We start from the raw sequence: 14,690 nt of genomic DNA, 5'->3' as shown, positions 1-14,690 counted from the left end.
TTGCTGATTCTATTCTTGTGGCGTAGTAGAACTTATTTGCTTTGAGGACTGTTGATTTTTATAGTTTGAGTTGTCTTATGTATTTTATTGTGTCTCGTCGGGTGTATTGTTCACTCCATTTTATTTCCATTTTGCGGTCGTATTTTTTTTTAGTTCTTAGTAGCAAGATTCATCCATCGGGTGTGGTTTAAATAGCCTCCTGTGGTGCTTAGGTGTCTCCTTCCACAGCCTCGCCTAGGTAAGAAAAGAGTTCCTGCTTTCCAGAAGAGTTCCAGTGTTCTGAACCTAGGGAGTGGCTCCTGCCCCACCCAACAGGAAAAGTAGTCCCAAACAGAAGAGGATTAGAGGCTCAACTGGCAGGTAAGTAAGCAGCATGGTCTGCTGCAGGTAAGTCCACCCAAGCATTATGAGCCCGGCGCTTCCAGCGCTGGAACTGGGCATATTTATGAGCCTGGTGCCACTGGCGCCAGGACAGGGTCCAAAAGGTCCCAATTGGGACTGGTTGGCACTCGGAACCTGGGTTATGGGTCTGCTTCCAAGGGAGTTGGGTAAGTCCTGACCTTTTGGAAGCAGAGATCATGACAGTTTCCAGGCATGCGCAGAGTGAGTGCTGTTTACACGTTTTCTATTTCGAACCATATGTTGAAGTCTCCCAGAATAACTAGGTGTTTGTGGTCAGTTGATAAAATGGCGGCCACGTCTAGTTTTATTGCAAAGTTGGGGTTGTAAGAAGGTGGTCTGTAGATCAGAAGGAGTACTATGGTGGTTTGGTTGTTGAGTTCTATCTTGAGGATGAGGGATTCATAGTCTTCTGCGTTGGTTGTGATGCGTTGAGTTGCTCGTTGTGTTTTTTGTGTCTGATTGCGTTTCCACAATGTGCAACTGTGCAACGTGAGATCTGAATGAGGGGTGGAGGTATGTCTACAGGTGTGACAGCTGTCGTGATGAGTACAGGTATGTCTGCAGGTGTGAAACCAGAGTGAGGGGCACAGGTGTTTCTACAGGTGTGAGAGCAGATTTCAGGTACATGTATGTCTGCACGTTGAAGGGCGGAGTGGCAGTAAAAGTGTGTGCAGCAGTGAATCTGAATGGGGGGGGGGCAGCATTTCCATAAAGGGTGCATGTACAATAGCACAAAGATGAGAACAAGTGGGGAGCCAGTTTATGAGGGTGCAAAAAAGTGGGGGACAAAACAAACCGAAAAATGAATATACATATGAAAACAGGTGACTTACAAAGGTACCAATAACCTAATGGGGTAAGTGCTTCAAACTAAAAGATGAGTACTATTTAAATATACAAAATTACATTATTGAGCATCACTGAAGGCGTGGGTCATATAGGGAGGATGGAGAGAGGGCAGGTTGAGATCCCTCTTTATCAAGTGAAATTTAAGCTGCGCTTTAATTAGATCTACAGATGGTTTGGCTTTCATTTGTATGGGCAGTAGAGCAGGGTGAGCCGGGAAAGAGCGGAAGTGAGAGGAGGCACAGGGAGGTTATAGGACAATAGGACAATGAGGTTGAGTGTAGAGAAGGATCGGAGGAACGAGATGTTGTGTAAAATGAGATAAAATCAGACAGGTACTGAGTAATACGACCATTGATACCTTTGTAGACTAGGAGAAAGAACTTGAAAAGGGAGCCTGTGTGCTTGGAAAGCCAACGAGCATGTTGTTGGTAGGTATAAGTGGGGGAGGATCTGGGTAGGTTGTACCGAGTGTTGGTAAAAAAGTGGAGGACGTTGTCTAGAGGGAGGAAATAGTCGATAGGATGGCCAAGGAGAAGGCTTGAGCAGCTGTCAAGTTTTCAGAACATAAGAGTGTAGGTTAGAGTTTTTGTAGAGTGGTCAGAAAAAGGGAGATTTTTTTCCCGAATGTTGAGGAGGTTCATACGAGGAGCAGAGGCAGGGGTAGTGATGAATCGTTGCAGTCGTAGGTCACTATCAAAGAGGACACCAACATTGCAAGCCTTGGGTGAGGGAGCAAGAAGGTCAAGAAGGAGAAAGGAGATGGTAGGGTAGGGATGTCATTGTGTGAGCAACTATGCCTGGGCCTGTGATTCAAACTTACGGTAAGACCTGCCTGGCTCTCTGGGCTTCCAATCTTGTGTTTTCTGCTGACTTTGTGCGCGTCCTGCACTGTGTTGTTTCCTCCCTCCATCCTCCCCCAGCAGCCACTTCCTGGACCCACTGCCTCTCACCTCCCAGCACACCGACCCCCTCCCCTGATTGGCTGCCCATATGGTCTTTACTGACCATTCCTGGCAGCCCCCTGCCTGGCAGCCCTCTCTGCGAAGGGCCCCTAGGATAAGGGCGGCTCCCAACTGGGCGGCTCTTGGCTGTGTCTGCCAGTGTCCGCAGGGGATGCCAGTTGCCAGTCACCAACCCTCTGACTTCCCTGCCTACCCCCTTCTGCCTACAGGTGTTTTCCCCTGTTGTTGTTAAGTTGCACTGTATCAGTACTTAAATTTGCATTGTGAACCCTAGGCATTTCTCCCTCCATTTAGGATTCTCAAACTTAGGTGATTTCCCCCCCCCTGTTGTCTAATTGCACTGTATCAGTACTTACATTTTCATTATGAACCCTAGGCCTTTCTCCCTCCATTCAGGAGTCTCAAACTTATGTGGTTTTCCCCCCTGTCTTAAACGTGCATTTGGATAGTTCCTTAATCCTGAGTGTTGTTCGTCTTGTCCTATTGCTCAACCCTCTTGGCTCTCGCTGTCTTGTCTACCTGCCCTAGTGTTCCCCTCTCCCTTCCGCCCTCTCCTCTCCCTACCGACTCTATGGTGCTCTCTGTCTCTCCTATCTTTTCCAACTGCTTCTCTATTGACTATCCTGCCCTCCTCATCTGGTAGGAAGAAGTTTAAAAAGGATATCCTGGTCTCCAACCCAGGCCTCCCTATCGCTGACACCTATACCAGTGCCTCCTCCAAGGAAACTCTCAGCGACATCCTCTTTGTCGTTCCATCTCCAGACCTATGGACCCTACATTTGGTCTTTGTGCTCTCTCCTTTCTCTTCTTCTCCCATTAATGGCGGCACCTGGTGGGATGCCCTCCTGGCCTCCTTCCATTCCTCTAAGGTCATCATTAATGTTTATTCTAACAGGACCGTTCTGGTCCAAGGCCCTCATGCCAACCTTCACCTCTTTGATAGACGCTTTCTGTGCCTCATCAATTTCCTTTCATCTCCTGCTGTCACCTCTCCCCCTCCACCACCTCCTCGCCTCACCCTGCTGCCTCCTCCTCGGCTACCTTGCCCTCTCACTCCCTCTCTGCCCCCCTTCGGGCTCCTTCCACACCTCTGCAGGGCGTACCTCCGATCTGTACCCCTTCCCTGAAGTCCTTCAAGGATGGCAACCTTCTCCCCTTAGCCACTCTCAACTCTCGCTCAGCTGTCAAACACTCCTCTGACATTTGCCGCCTTCTGGAAGAACTTGACCTCGATGTTCTCAGTCTCACCGAGGCATGGTTCACGGCCAGCTCTGTCACAAACTTTGACACGCTCCTCCCTGACAGCTACAAGATCCTCTCTGCTCCCTGGTCCAACCGCTATGGAGGGGGTGTAGCTCTGATCTTCCCCGTGTGGATTCCTGCCTCTGTCATCCCTACACAGGCCTACTCCTCTTTTGAATGCCTTGTCTGCAGGCTCTCTCTCCCCCAGCCATTCCTTTACAGTGGCTACTATCTATCGGCTGCCTGGCCAGATTTCCTCCTTCCTCTCTGAGTGGGCAGCCCTCTTCTCCGCACTCCTGGCCTCGACCACTTAACTCCTCCTTCTTGGAGACTTCAACATCCACCTGGATGCCTCCTGTCCTCCCTCTGGACTCTTTCGTGACCTCTGCGACTCTCTCTCTCACTATTCTCCCCTCTGGCCCGACTTACTCTGCAGGGCACACTCTGGATGTTCAGATCTCCTCAGACCTTCCCCTCTCTGTCCCTCTCACCACTCCTATCTTGGAGTGATCACTTTCTCCTTTCCTCCCATCTCACCCTCTCTACCCCACAGGCCAAGCCACTTCCATCACTGCCACCCACCTTCTCGGTCATCCGTCCCATGAAGCGTGTATCAGTTGAGGCTTTTGCCACCACTTTCTCACCCCCCCCCCTTTGGCTGATTCTCACACTGAAACAGCCCTCTCCACGCGCCACTCTGCTATATATGATACCCTTGATATCCTTGCCCCTGTCATGAGGATCTGCTTGAAGCCCAAAGCCAAGTGCAACTCCTGGTATGACTCGGACCTCGTCATCCTTAAATGCAAGTGCAGGGTGGCCGAGAGGAAATGGTGTGCTTCTTGTACATCCTCTGACAAACTGGTCTGTCACCTGCTCCAAAGGCAATACCGGCTCTCTGTCCTCACCAAGAAGAGAGCCCATATCCAAGCCCGCGTCTCGGCGGCATCTAATAACTCGGCTGAACTATTTAAAATCTGCAAGGAACTGGCCAATCCTGCCACAGTCTCTACCTCTGCTGTCCCTTCCCAGGCCCTCTGCACGGCACTAGCTTCTCACTTCATCTCTAAAACTCAGGACATCCTGTCCTCACTCTCCTCCTCTCCCCTCTCTCCCTATACTCCCTGCTCTTCCTCTGGCCCTTCTGCAGCCACCCCTCCTCCCTCCTTCTCTGCCTTTCCCCTGTTCTCCACAGATGAGGTTTCTGGACAAGTCTGATCCATGAAAGTCTCGTCAAAACTCACCCCTGTTCCTCCAAAACCATCAAGGACCACATTGACATCCTGGCTCCTGCCCGGACTGACTTCTGCACCCAATCCTTCGTCACTGGAGTCTTCCCATCCCTCCTGAAGCACTCCCTTGTACACCCTCTTCTTAAGAACCCCTCTGCCGATCCCTCCTGCCCGGCCAACTATTGCCCAATCTCCATCACTCCCTTCCTGGGAAAGCTCCTGGAGAAACTGGCCATCTCTCAGCTTAGTCTCCACATTGAATCTGTTGGTTGTCTTCATGACCATCAGCCTGGCTTCAGAGCTGCCAGAAGCATGGAAACTGCTCTCCTGAACATCCGTGAAGACCTGCTCTCAAACTTTGATTCTAACACCCCCTGTGTCTTCATCTTGCTTGATCTCTCTTCTGCTTTTGACACTGTCAACCATTCCATCCTTCTAAAGTGTCTCTGTGATAACCTAGGTATCACCGTTAGGCCCTGGTGTGGCTGACTTCCTTCCTCTCTGACTGACCCTCCCAGGTCCAGTCAGAGAGGGCAAATACAAATAAAAATACAAACTTGGGCCCTTCCTCTCTGCTATCTTTTTCTCTACCTGTGGTGTCCCCCAGGGGTCTAACCTCTCTCCCTGGCTGTACAACCAATACCTGGCACTCCTTTCCCACCGCATTGCCGCTCTCTGCCCCACCTTTCAGTGCTACGCGAATGACACTCAGCTAATTTTTAGGCTACCTTCGGCCACCTCTTCCGCATCTCTCATCTCTGACTGTCTGTCTGCTCTCCAGGAGTGGTGTGCTGCCAATGACCTCTGCCTTAATGCCAGTAAGACTGAGAATCTCCTCATCGGCACTCCCACTCCCTCCTTTCCTGTAGCTCTCTGGCCGGCCTCTCTTGGCCCTCTTCCTGCTCCCACCTGCAAGGGTAATAACCTGGGGGTCATCTTCGACTCCACACTCTCTTTCTCCCCTCACATCTCTGATGTCTCTAAGAAGTCACACCATCAGCTGCACCTCCTCAGAGGTATTCTTCCTTTCCTCTCCTTCCCCCGGAAGCTCACTGTCTCCAGAGCCCTGGTTCTCTCCAGGCTGGACTACTGCAACAGCCTCTTTCTAAATCTGCATACTTCTACTCTACACCCTGTTCAACTCATCCAGAACAGGACTGCGAGACTTGTCCTTGGCCTCAAGCCCAGGGATCGTATCTCTCCAGGACTGAATTCTCTGCACTGGCTCCCAGTGGCTGCAAGGATTAAGTTCAAAACCCTCTGCATCGTCCACAAGGTTTTCTGGGGCCTGGGGCCTCAATACCTTCAACTCTCTCTTCCTAAATATCTTCCCTCTCGAGATCTTCGCTCATCCGTCTCGAACTCCCTCAAGGTCAGTCGCTTCTCCAAGCAACAAGTTGGCTGTAGATCTCTCTCTTCGGCTGGGGCTTCCCTCAGGAACAGCCTCCCCGCTTCCTTGAAACTTAAGGAGAACCATTTTCGGTTACGGAAGCACCTAAAAACCTTCTTCTTTGCTTCTGCTTTCTCTCCCCCTCTCCCCTGCTGAAGTCCTGGCTGATACTGAGACTGCACGGGTTTCCTGTCCACCCATCTGATCTCACACCCAAGCCCTGCCGGTTGCACGCTTGCGCTGCCTTCCTGGCAACCCCTGCACCTGGGGACTGTTTTCTGTATCCCTACAGTCTTCTAACCAGCACTTACGTAGGCACTCACCCTGCACTTGCCACCTGCTGGCTGTTCTTTATTTATTTTATGTTATTATGATTATTATCCCATGGACTGCACTTCCCTCCCAACCCTCAGCACTTTTCTTTTCCCACTTCCCTTGCACTTGCACAATCTGAATGACACCTGGCCTGGTAAGATCGTTTTCTGTCTTCCCTCTGTTCCCCCTCCCTTGCTTCGTTGCGCCTTGAAACACTTGTGTATAGGCGCGTTATAAATGTCATATCATGTCATATCATTGGAAACTGCGAAAAAGAGGACTTCTGTTTTTGAAGAGTTCCGCATGAGGCAACTGATAGCGACTCAGTGATGAACTGCAGTGAGACAGTTCGTAATGCGTTGAGAGCTGGCCGGGCTGATCGAGGGAAATGAAAACAAAATTTGAGTGCCATCAACAGAAAGGTGATAGTAAAAGGCATGGATGCGATGTCTTCCAAGGGCAGAGGTATAGAGAGCAGAGGTCAAAGGACTGATCTATGGGAGCGGTGGGGTCAGAGGAAATTAGTACCTAGAGATTTTAAATGACTGAATTTCCAGGTAGGAGGTAATCCGGGAAACAGCAGATTTGCGAAACCCAAGCTTGTGGAGAGTGAGAATAGAGAGGAGTAGTCGACAATGTTGAAAGTGGCAGAAAGGTCCAGGATGAGTATTGAAGAGAGTTTGATGAGGTGAGCATTAGAAAGAAAGTCTTAGACATGCTTGAGTGCAGTCTCGGTGGACTGTTTACTACAGAAGCCCATTTGAAATGAATCTTCAAAGCCATTATCCTGGAGGTACTTTGTGATCCAGTCTAACACCACCCGATCAAAGACTTTTGAATAATGAGGAAGAAGAGAAATGGGCAGTGGATTAAGTGGGATGCTAAATCGAGGGGGGCTTTCATTAGGGGACGTGGCCTAAATGTGTGTATTTAGGTCACACCCCCTAATAAGATCCTCCCTTGCCAATGTGGGCATGGGGTCTGGTGAAAGCAGGGGAGCTGGGGTGCACTGGCATTATAACCTTTAGTACACTCAGCCCTTTTGGGCTGAGTGCACCAAAGGTGTGGGACCAGTGTTCCCCAGCTCTCACAAGCAGCAGGCAGCCCTTTCATTCAAGGGCGGCGTAGTTAAAAAGCACAGGCTCCTTGAATGAAATGGCTGCTGCTGCGTGATGACTCTGACCTCCGAAAGAGGAGGAGTGCTGGAGGCACAAGTCTCTCCTTTTGTTTCCCAGTAAAGAGTCGTCACGCATCATGAAGCCTTGTTTAAAATGTTCGTGCTGCATGGTATTCTTGCAGCTATGTAGCCACGGTTACACTGACTGACTGCAGATGTCAGTACTTCCGAAGTGCTGACACCTGCAGGCAGTCTGTGTAGCTGTGCAGTGCTTGAGCTACACGGCTGCCTGAGGTGTCGGCATGGCTGGGGCTAGTCGGGGTGGGCTCCAGTAGGGCCCCGGCTCGGGAGCCCTTTCTGGAAACTGCCAATGCTTGGCCCCAGCTAGCCCGGCCCACTTAAAGCCCTGGAACGGGGTGGGAGTTTGCTGGGACCTTTGGTTCAGCAGAGTGTTTCTTCAATAGTGTTAAGACATTTGCAGAGAGAGTGTAAAGTATAAAGCTACATCTCCAGGTGGTGTAGCAAAATGAACGATAAGGGTATTTCTGCAGGAGTCATACAAAAGTGATGTTATAGGAATGTCTCAAGATTTGAGAGAGCCAAGGTACAAGTATCTCCCTGTGGGTTTGTGAGCAGAGTGAGAGGCACAGGCATGTTTGGAGCTGTGAGAGCGGAGTGAAATGTGGGGGTATGTCTAAAGGTGTGAGTGAATAGCGAGGGTACAGGTATTTATCCAGGTTTGACAGAAGCGTAAAGAGTACAACTATGTCTGCAGGTGTGAGGAGGTACAGGTGTGAGGAGGAACAGGCCTGTCTGGAGCTGGGATCTCAAAGTGAGGGCACAATACATGTATGTTCTCAGGTATGAGGACAGCCTTATACTAAACCTGTGCATGTCGAAGTGCAGAGTGAGGTGGGTTTGTGCAGGTGTGGACAGTGGGAGCGGATTGAGGCAGTGGCGTTGCTAGGGCGAGCCCGGGGGGGGTAGGGGGTGGACCCCTCCTCTGAAATCCTGTGTCCCCTTTGAGTCCCCCGTACAGTGGCGTAGCGAGGGAGGGGTAAGGGGTAGGGAGGGCAAGACCGGGATATTTGTCAGTGGGACACCTCTCTCGTTAGGCACCTCAATGAGGGTGCCCAACGGGAAAGGTGTCCCGCTGGCAGGACAATGTGTACTGAGCAATTCCTGCTCAGCACGCTCAATGTCCTGGCATAAGGACAACTTACCTTTTCAGAAAGGGAGAGGTGTCCTGCTGCCAGGACAATGTCCCAATGACCTCTGGGCAGCACAGGGGCTCTGACGTTGCTCTGTGTCAACAGAACATTTCAATGTGTACCATTAGGCACTGATGGGAGGGGTGAGGGTAGGGTACTATTCGCAGGGACTTTTTTCCCTTTAGAAATGTGAATGGGAGGGAGTGATGAGAAGTGAAATTACTATGGGCCTCATTACACGGTAGGCGGTAACCATGGCGCTATTAACGCCATGGTTGCTGCCGGTATTTTACTGTGTCTGCCTTGGTGGATGGCGGGATTACCGTTCTACTCCAAGGTGAGCGGGGGCGGTAATTCCCCATTCACCAAGGCACTTCCCCATTCCCATTTTTGCCCCCATAGGGCATAATGGGAATGGGGAAGGAGCTAATTACGGTAGCGCAAATTGCGGTACCGTAATTAGCTCCAAGGTCCCTTTGCGGCACCCTACTTTAACAGCTGGTAAAACCAGCCGTTAAGGTCGGGTCCCGCAAAGGGAACTCGTAGTAAGGCGGTAAGGGTTTACCGGTACCGGTGCCCTTACCAGTACCGGTAAACCCTTACCGCCTAACGTGTAATGAGGCACTATGTCTTTAAAACCCCAGGGGGATTTGTTAGGCTCACATTAATCTACTTGATGCTATTGTGACTTTGCATTCAGAATGGGGAGAATACAACTAAAGCCATACTCTTATTGCTCAACATATTTCTATGATAATGTATATCGGGCCTGATTCACAGAGTGTTTTCCAATGGGATTGCACCATTGTAAAACACTTCTGTGAATCAGGCCCATGGCATATACTTAGTTTACTATGAAAGGATACTTTATTATAATGTGGTTTGCTTCCAAGGCATTGCTAGAAATAAAGTGTTGTTTAAGCACATGAAATGCAAAGGAAAACCTTAATTAATATCTATATCAACTAAATCTGGGAAGATGTGCTCAGTTGCTAATTTGTCGACTTTCTGGTTTCACCTTTTAATCAAACTGTGATCCTGGGTACATTATTTAATCACACTGTGTCTTATCTGCAGCTCTGTAAGTGATTCACTTCACAGTGTATATGTTAATATATCATGCTGTTATTTAATAAAAACGCCTAATCACTATAGAGTTGCTTCATGTATAACAAATGTGCAATTTAGGTATTTACACCACAAAGTTATTTGCCACTTGGCTAACTTATGGCAATTTATTCTAAAGTCACTTCCATGGTGCCTTCAAGTATCAAAGACTGATGATGGTCCTGGCCATGTCCATTTCTGTGAAGTAATTTCTGTTGGTGCAATCCAAATGCAAATTAGGAGGTTTGCATGTATTTTGCCTCAGAGCGCCTGGACAGTGCTCTAATAGATGTGTTTCCTGCATCTGTAATGATTCTAGATTTTTATTTTTGTTGTTGTTTTAAAATGCCATCTGCCACTAATGTTACCAAAAAAGTAGATTGGGGCACAGGTGGGCGGTTTGGGGGCAGGAATGAGACTGAATGGAATTGCACGCACTGCATTTGAGGGGAAAAATAGCAGGACTTTTTTCGTGGCTGCCCCCCCACTGTTGCAATGCTGGATACTCCCCTGCCCCCCTACCTCGGCTATTCTCTCTTCGGTGCTGCCTGTGGTCCGCCCGCACAGCACACGCACAGGGCTGCAATACACAGGGCTGCAATGATGTCGCCGGGGCTGGCTAGGGGCACACATTAAGTGAATAGTGCACCATAAAGGTGCACACAGAAAAGCGGCACAGGTGTGATGGTCAGCAGTCGGAGTCCAGGGCTTGAAATTGCTACTGCATGCATGCACAACTAAGTGAAAAGGCAAGCCCTGCCCCCAGCTCTGCCTGAGGGAGTGAGGTCACAGTAAAATAAGACCCCCATTTGAATTACAACCATCAGGCCAGCCTCCGATGGTTGAAATTCAAATTGGGGTCTTTGCGGGTAGCTCGCCGCTGACAAGGGTTTCACGGCCGAGCCCCAGCTTTGCTGATGGAAGCAGGGGGCTTGGTGATCTAATCTGCTGTCCTCCTTTCCCCAGCCATCACTTGCATGCTTGTAGGCATTTTGCTCAGCCGTTTTCTTTCTTCTGCCCTGAAAGGGACACACTGCCCTCAAGACATCAGTGGCGCTATCTCTGCAGAAAACACTGCTTTAAAGTATCATATCTTGTTGCTGGTTGACCACTGTTATAGCACACACACTGACACACACTGTACTCTAGCTCACAAGCCCGTCTGGCTACTCTCGGTGCTCTTTCTACATTTGCGTTATGAAATGTCCACACAAGGACACTGCTGAGAAAGGAACCCACAGCCCCAATTGCGAACTGCACAGACCATCCAGAAAAGCACCCACAGCCAGATGTGGGATGCACAAAAAGGCATCGCTAACCGTGGGTATCAATGGCACACTTGTGAAAGGCCCCCTACAGCAGATGCGATCGGGACACAATATGGAAAATATCATTTTAAAGTGCATAAAATGGCAGGTGTCCATTACCAGCCAATTACCACAGGCAACATCTGAAGAAATTGCCCATGAAGACCCCGAAAAAAGGAGTGAACTTAACTGGTGCTGTGTATGTGCTGGGCGATATATTGAGGTTTTGGAGATATACCGATATATATTTTCAATATTGATATAGGATGAGACAATATTGTTAACATCAAGATATATACATATATACAACAGAATTGCTTGCTGTACAAATGTACGGTTTGAAACTCCCACAGGCCACTTCGGCCTACTTTGCCTGTGTCAATTTGCTCTCCTGAACATCTGTGAATACCAGCTCTCAAACCTCGACACTAACCATCCTTCTGTCCTTATCCTCCTCAATCTCTCTTCAGCATTTGATACTGTCAATCATGCCATGCTGCTCAACCGGCTCCATGATAACCTGGGTATCACTGATCAGGCCCTGGCCTGGCTGACCTCCTTTCTCTCTGACGACCCTCCCAGGTCCAACGTGGGTCCTTCCTCTCTTCTATCTCTCTCTCTACCTGTGGTGTTCCCAAGGGGTCTAATCTTTCTCCTTGGCTGTTCAACCAATAGCTGCAACCTCGCGCCCACCACATAGCTGCTCTATGCTCTGATTTTCAGTACTATGCAAATGATACTCTGCTCTCCTTCAGGCTCCCCTCAGCCACCTCTTCTCCCTCTATCATCCCAGATTCTGTCCGCAATCCACGAGTGGTGTGCTGCTAATGACCTCTGCCTTAATGCCAGTAAGATGGAGATCCTCCTTATCGGATCACCAGCTCACTTCTTTCCTCTCACTATCTGGCTGCCCACCCTGGGCCCTCTTCCTGCTCCTACCTGTGAGGCTAAGCACCTCAGGGTCATCTTCGACTCCACACTCTCCTTCTCTCCCCACATCTCTGATGTCTCTACTACCAGCTGCAACCCCTTAGAGGTATTTTCCTTTCCTCACTTTCCCCCGGAAGCTCACTGTCTCCAGAGCTCTGGTCCTCTCTAGGCTGGACTACTGTAACAGCCTCTTTCTAAATCTTCCTGCCTCTACTCTCCGTCCTCTACAACTCATCGAGAACAGGACTCTGAGACTTGTGCTTGGCCTCAAGCCCATGGATCGTATCTCTCCAGCACTGAAATCTCTTCATTGGCTCCCAGTGGCGGCAAGGATCCAATTCAAGATACTCTGCATCGTCCACAAGGCTTTCTGGGGCCAGGGACCGCAATAGCTCCAACTCTCTCTTCTGAAATATCTGCCTACGCAAGCCCTCTGCTCTTCCACCTCCAACTCCCTCAGTGTCAGTCGCTTCTCCAAGCAACGAGTTGGGGGCAGATCTTTTTCTTTGTCTGGTGCCTCCCTCTGGAACAGCCTCCCTCCCTCTCTGAAACTTGAGCATAACCATATCTGGTTTCCGGAAGCACCTCAAGACCTTCCTCTTTGCTTCTGCCTTTTTCTCTTCCTCTCCCCTGCTGATCTCCTGTCTGATCCACGCACTGGTTACCTGTCTACCCTCTGAATCCGGGCCCAGGTCGCTGCATGTCCAGCTGCAAACCCCCACTTCCTCGTGGCACCCCCTGCACTTGTGGTCTGTATCTGTAACTCTACAGTCCCCTCCGTTTCCCTTATTAGACACTCATCTGAACTTCTGAGCACCCACACTTGCCACCTTTTGGCTGCACTACTTGTTTCCTTTGTCCTGCAATTCTCCATCCTCCCGTCCCCCCAGCACTTCTCCTCTCCCCGTTCCCCTAGACTTGCGCGATCTGAATGTCACTGGGCCTAGTAAGATCGCTGTCTTTGTCCTCCCTGTTTCCCCCCTTGCCTTGTCACGCCTTGAAACACTTGTGTATAGGTGCATTATAAATGCCACATCATATCATATCAAAAGCATACACTTTGTTCTTTTTGTCTCTGGCCCCCTCTGTGCCCGCCTAAATTTGATTCCTGGAGACGCCAACGGATTGATGGCACAGGCGTGCCTTCAACCTTTAGTGCAGGCGTGGGAAAGGGGGTATGGAAGCATGCAGCACTTTAAGTGGGATTGGAAATCGAGAGGGGGCCTAGTTAGGAAGTGTGTCCTAAGGACACGCCCACTAATGAGAGCCCCCCCCCCCCCCATGAAGGGCAGGGGGCGGCTGGTAAAAGTTGGAGCTGAGGCACACTGGCATTACTACCTTTGATGCGCCCAGTCCCTGCTTTTTTTTTTTTTTTTAAAGAAGGGGCTAGGCGCACAAAAAGGTGTGATGCCAGTGTGCTCCAGCTCGCTTGTAGCAGGCAGACCTTTCATTCAAGGAGCACGCTTTAACCACGGGCTCCTTGAATGAAAGGTCTGTACTTGAAACAGGAGGAGGAGGGCTGGAGGACCTAGTCATCACCCAGCATCATGCTGGGTGATGACTGTTAGTTACTCAAAACAAAAGGAAAGCGGGGCAGTCCAGCCCTCCTCCTGTTTCGAGTGTATAGACACCAGACAGACAGCACTGCATGGTTACACCTGATGCTTGCAGCTGTCAGAACTTCGGTTTAAAGGCGATGCTTTTTCCTTTTTCTAAACTGAAGTGCTGACACCTGCAGGCAGCTCGTGTAACCGTGCAGCCTGTACACGGGCTGTCTGCTGTGTCGGCAGGCTGGGATTAGCCGGGGGTGGGCCCCGGTAGCGGCCGGCTCGGGAGCCTTTTCTGGAGACTGCCGCGGACTAGCCTCGACCCACTTAAAGCCCTGGAAACCGGTGGAGAGCTGTGTGCAGGTATCTCATTAGGCGCGAGGCCAAACGGTGGTGAGAGCAGAGCTCGCGATTTAACGTGTAAGGCCGCAGCCCGCCACGGGGCCGCTGGGGAGCTGAGCGCGCCGTTGACTTCGTGCACAGAGCAGTGGGCACGTGGCTGCGCTTCAGGCACCTCGTGAAAGTGCTCCACTTGTGACTGAGCACAGACTAGTGCACTGCAATCCGCCGAGCCTGTTGTGCTGTCAGGAACTCGTATGCTGTCCTCTTCTAACGCTGCCTTCAACCTACTTCAAAGACCGCAGGGAATGGTGGCGGGCTGGTGGCCCAGAGCAGAGTCTCTTACCTGCTGTCTGTCAGGCTCCTTCTCATGCGAGTCCTCGCTTCACTTTGCCCGCGTCCTTGGTGCGCTCTGAGGAGTCCTGGGCCTGGCTTCCCTGTGCGATGCGGAACGGGCAGTGGTTTACTGCTGTGCATTGGGCGTCCCCCTGAGTCCGTCCTTCCGGCACAGGTGGGCGTTTGCTTTCCTGGCATGCCCTGGCAGAGTGCTAACGTGTTTTTTTTGGGAAATCAGCCGCGGGATGTCCGCTCAGTGCGTTTGCGAAACTATGATATTGCACAACTAGAAAGACATGCTCGACAAATACACGTCCAAACAGTTTGCGTGTTTTCTGCACTTTCTCACCGGAACGGCGACGGCCTTCTTCTGGGACGGGTGGGCCACGTCCCTTTACTTAAAA

The 14,690-nt window shown here is 50.4% G+C and overlaps 1 protein-coding gene across 1 annotated transcript in view; it reads right to left on the bottom strand.

Moving 5' to 3' along the window:
* Positions 1–14,451, bottom strand: part of LRG1 (leucine rich alpha-2-glycoprotein 1) — a 28,754-nt gene extending 14,303 nt beyond the window's left edge. Inside the window, exon 1 of the mRNA XM_069649361.1 lies at positions 14,297–14,451. The gene's annotated coding sequence lies outside the window, so the exon portion shown is untranslated. The remainder of the gene's footprint in view (positions 1–14,296) is intronic.
* Between the last annotated feature and the right edge of the window lie 239 nt (positions 14,452–14,690).

The sequence above is a fragment of the Ambystoma mexicanum genome, chromosome 1p (assembly GCF_040938575.1).
Source record: "Ambystoma mexicanum isolate Mex_15411 chromosome 1p, UKY_AmexF1_1, whole genome shotgun sequence".
NCBI classification, from domain to species: domain Eukaryota; kingdom Metazoa; phylum Chordata; class Amphibia; order Caudata; family Ambystomatidae; genus Ambystoma; species Ambystoma mexicanum.
The sequence above is the reverse complement of the archived record's forward strand: the minus strand, read 5'-3'. Positions and strand labels throughout refer to the sequence as shown.